Source organism: Alosa pseudoharengus, unplaced genomic scaffold (assembly GCF_046254945.1).
Source record: "Alosa pseudoharengus isolate Yale_2024_CS ecotype anadromous, Long Island Sound unplaced genomic scaffold, YU_APseudo_1.1 YU_APseudo_1.1_scf_8, whole genome shotgun sequence".
Classification (NCBI taxonomy): domain Eukaryota; kingdom Metazoa; phylum Chordata; class Actinopteri; order Clupeiformes; family Clupeidae; genus Alosa; species Alosa pseudoharengus.
Window position 1 is genome coordinate 36,819,496 of NW_027468870.1, and position 4,770 is coordinate 36,824,265.

A 4,770-nucleotide genomic window follows, 5' to 3' on the forward strand; every position below is an offset into this window, starting at 1 on the left:
TCCAGTCTTCCTTTTGGTGTTGGCATAGGACCCTCTTTAAATGAAAGCTTTATTTAATTGAGGCAGTATTTTGCGGTTATTTGTCCAAATACTCCTGGAGGCTTGTAGGATAACGTAGGTTTATGGGTAGTTTTCATATCAACATTTTCTCAGAAATCATAGAAAACACCTGATTTAATGACACAGGATATGATGTAAAATTCTTTATGTCTACTAAAGGTTTTTATGCAAAACATTTGCTCACCTTTTTTCCCTATTTATATTTTATGTTATCATTTGCCCAAATAAAGAATAATCAATGCTGTAACCTCTGCCCTGAGGTTGTGGTAGTAAGGAAAATATGGCAGTGCTTTTACATTTTAGGTGCTTATAAAATGTAGCTGAAGTTAGCCAAAATTACTCCTTATGTCCATACAGGAAGCAGGTTGTGCCATTAATGTTAATTCTCTAGAATCCAAGAGGACAAGCCACCCACAGAGTTTTGGGCAGTGACAGTTTGCCGTAAGGTATATCAAAAGCTACCCTACGCCTTTTTATTTTGCTTTCTTTGGGGACGTAGATAATATACAGACAGGATGTTTACTCAGATGGGCAGACCCAATGAGTCTTCAGTCTCACTGGAGTCCTGTTGATTTATAGTTTTCAAGTTCTCCTCAGGAGCTACCGCATAGCTTCTTGATAATGTCAGCTCTTGCTATGTATCCAAAGACATGTAAGGGAGGCCACTGTGGTTAATATGTGTCCATATTGTCACGGACAGCTGCAGCTCCGTGATCACTGAAGACCATAGTGCATGGCTTCTGGTCAGCTCTGTATAATTTGGTCTGGTCTGCAGGACTTAAGCTTTCAACACCAAAATAATTCCTGAAAAGTTGTGTAACAAAGGGCCGACTCTAGATCAGTCGTATTGCTTGCCTCCAACCAGCCAATCAGAGAGCACGCTGCCCTCCGGGACTTCAGACTTCTGGAGAGAGCTGGCGCTAATTGACTGAGTGTGCTGTTAGTATTTCAAGGTGTATTTTCTACTTGTGTGCGTTCATTAACAAGTGAGTATCTGTATTATGTTCTGTGTATTTTATGTGTCAAGTATTTAAGGAAATATCGTATAAGCGCATGGACGGATTATGAACTTTTGGGCCCCTGGGCCCAGATGTATTAAGGGCCCCCCAATTGTCGCATATGGGGGGGGGGGGGGGGGTTGGGGGTGATTTCCTGTATTCTGGTGCATTTTGGGGATGGCCAATACTAAATTCAATCAGATTCATAGCCTACATCCTGATTTGTTGATATTGAGGCAATGATTCCATGCAAAGGCTTGGGCTTCAGGGCCCCCTGACCCCTTGGGCCCCTGGGCCTGGGCCCGGTAGGCCCGTGCAGTAATCCATCCCTGTATAAGCGTGAGGCAGGCGATTCACACGTGCATTTACCGCGAGTGAAATGCTTATGGTGTAAGTGTGGACTTAGCTACACAAATGTTAGGTTACATTCTATTTGAATGTTGAACAGTACCATGTTTATTATTATGTATGCCTACGTGACTTGTTTACCATATTATGCTATACTTACCTGTTACATACTCCTCAATAGTGCTACTGTACTGTTAATGTGGTGAGGTCATGCTATGTTCAGCTAAGCTAGGTTGCCATTATAACATGTAGCAGAATGTAGCAGTAGTGTAGGCTATAGCTCATGTTGTAGCTTATGTTTATTTGTATTTAGCACATGGCTGATTATTGTCTCTCTTTCCATTATCTCCTGCAGAACCACACACACACACACACATACACATAGACCTGTTTATTGGGATTTAGCCATCTGTGGATTTCTGCAATAAACCTGTTGGAAGAACATCTTGTTGTGCACATTCTGACCGATGCCCCTCAGCGGCCACAGCTTTAAGTTGACCTCAAGATCTAGTTAATGTCCATCAGAACAAGTTGAGTTGGACATACTTCTCTGTAGTCAGTGCCAGTTAACCGTTTAAGTTGTGTAACCTGTCCATCATGAAGACGTCCGATTAATGATGTCACCACAACCTCCTTGAGTCACCTAAAAAAGATTACAACTGTATTGCTTTCTTAGGGTGGCACATGGTAGGCCCTAACGGTAATCATGATAATGGACACATTGGTTGTTTTCATACACTTTTAGTGCAACAACAACTCACTTCACCATTTCCAGATGTTCGCTTCTGACAAAATGTAGAAGAAGGCTGGAAAGGGAAGGGAATCGAAGAAGAGTTTTTCAGCTGTAAGCCCTCTCAGGGCAGAATGACTGAGGACTCCAGGATTATGTCAGCAGAAGGCAGGATGATCGACCAATTGCGCATCCAAAAACACTTGGATCCCCCTCCCCCCCACAGTGGGATTACTCTGGATGGATGTCATTAGGCAAAAGTTGCAACAGACTCCGTGAGGCAGACACGGCTGAAGACCTACACCGAAGCCAGTGCACCAGCTAGCTCACATGCTAGTTCTCTGCTTACAGTTTCTATTATCTTCTTTTGATTATGCTTTGTAATGAGTCCGAAATGTACACTGTTTTGGGCTTTTGGCAGTAACACAGTCGAGGTGCGCAGAGCGAGTGATGAATGAGTGCGGTGTCATTAACCTTTGACTGCTGGGAACACGATTGTTTATGACAAGCTCCGTGGTCCTCCACACTGGTCCAGAGAGTAATAGCTTTAGCATGTACGACCGAGGCTCTCGCTAGGCTGTGCCAGTCCTCACGGGGGCTACGTGCTCGCCGTCTCAGGGCCATGTGCAACCCATTAATTTCACAATATTCTCCACGCTTGCTCCGGGAGATGGCTGCTGAGATCATACTCATCTCCCGTGTTCTGGAGAAGTGACAAAAAAGCCCATTGTACCACTTCGCTGATTGAGAAAAGATGCTGTGTGGATCAATCAGATGTGCAAGTGAAAAAGATGCATGCTCTCCGGATGGACTGAATTATCATCATAGTCCTATACTGCTAAAGCACATAGTTGGAGGCACAGGCTTTGACTAATGCTTACCGTATGGAAAAACAGTAGGCTATAGAGGAGCCGAACTGATTGGAGCGGTAGATAGCCTAAATACATCTTATGGCTCACTCTGCCAAAGTGCATTTACATTTACTAATTTAGCAGACGCTTTTATCCAAAGTGACTTACATATGTCAATTATAGTACAGGGCCATTGTTGGGAATTGAACCCACAACTTTTCAGGCTGCATGTTAGCCCTGCTCTTTAGCCACTACACTACCACTGCCTTCACACTTGTACAGTAAGATAAAGTAGCCTAACAGTCAGCAGACTGCGCTGAGCATTTTTCCGCTTAGCCGCTCTTGCACATGCCGCGGTCAAAGTTGAACTATGTTGAACATTGACCGCGGCGCGCTGTAAATCCTAGGTCTTTTGCGCTGAGCCCAGCGGTAACCACAACAAAAATCATTAGGACATTACCTCAACCAAGAGGCAAAATTATCGCTTTCACAATACAACTTGGGGAGTGGACGTGGCCATTCGAGCAAGAAGTTGGGCTGTGCTGAACTTTATGGTTAAATAGTATTGCTTGTTTATGTGTTAAATACTTGGCTTATTTAGTGTGTGTAAAGAAGCACTAAGCAAGTTTTTTACCTTAATATAACAGCTTCGAAGCCAATTTGATGGTAAATGGACTTGTAATAGGGGAAACGTTCACCTAGCATAGCCATAGAGCATAGCTGATTAGCGACCCGCATCGGTGCAGGTCTGGTCGACCCGGATACATGGTGAAACATTACCTGGGGTCCGTTTCCCAAAAGCATAGTTGCTAATAACGCATCTTACATGACAGCGTCACTGCCAAATGCGAGTCGACTGTATTTGAGTCACACAAACGATGCAGAAATATGGTGTTGATATTCATTGATAGTCGTATTTCGTTCACATTTTATTAAGATTACATTAATACTTATTAATTACAAATGTGGTCTTATTTTCTTCATTTTCCAAAATTAAAAAAGTGATGTGACAATATGAAGCTTAAGTAATTGTGCATGCACAACTCAAATCTACGGACTCACATTTGGCAGTGACACTGGTAGTTGCTATCATAGTTAGGGAAACGGCCCCCTGGTTAGTAGATATAGCTCTTTGGGGATAGTTTTTTAGGCCGTCTAAAGGGTTGAAAACGCAAAAGTGTGCTCTGAGCTGCTCACCCTGGCTATCCTCGCATACGCGTTGACGTCATATCCATGTGCTGTACAGCCAAACAACAACAAACATGTCGGATTATTTCCATCAGTCGGACATTCAAGTTGCCTTAGCTGCTTTGATAGCTATTCTTCGCCATGTTTTGGTTTTCAACTGTGGGCTATTTCGTGCTACTACGGAGAGAAGTAGAAGGAAGTTTCAACGCATGCGCGCGCTCTTGGTGTTGTTGTATGGCAGTGCTTCACACTATCACCTAGCCACCTGGCATGCATACTACATCAAATTTCACACACTTTTGCGTCACCGTGTGCATGCAGATTTCCACCCAAAGAAGCTCGTCTAAACGCGAAATAAAAAGTGGGAACGCAACGCCACTTTTGCGGATTGTGTTCAGATCGTTGTCGTGTAAAGCTAGCCTTAGGGTCCATCCCATTTCTCCCCCCTTAAAACTTTCACTTGGTTTTGATTGCCCTCAACATTAAAGCCCCCTCGACAAGGGAAGTGGAGGTGAAGATCTTTCCCTATGAATTGGGACACCACTATGCAAAGTACATACTCACCTATGTCACGCGCAGCGCCGATGTGTCTACC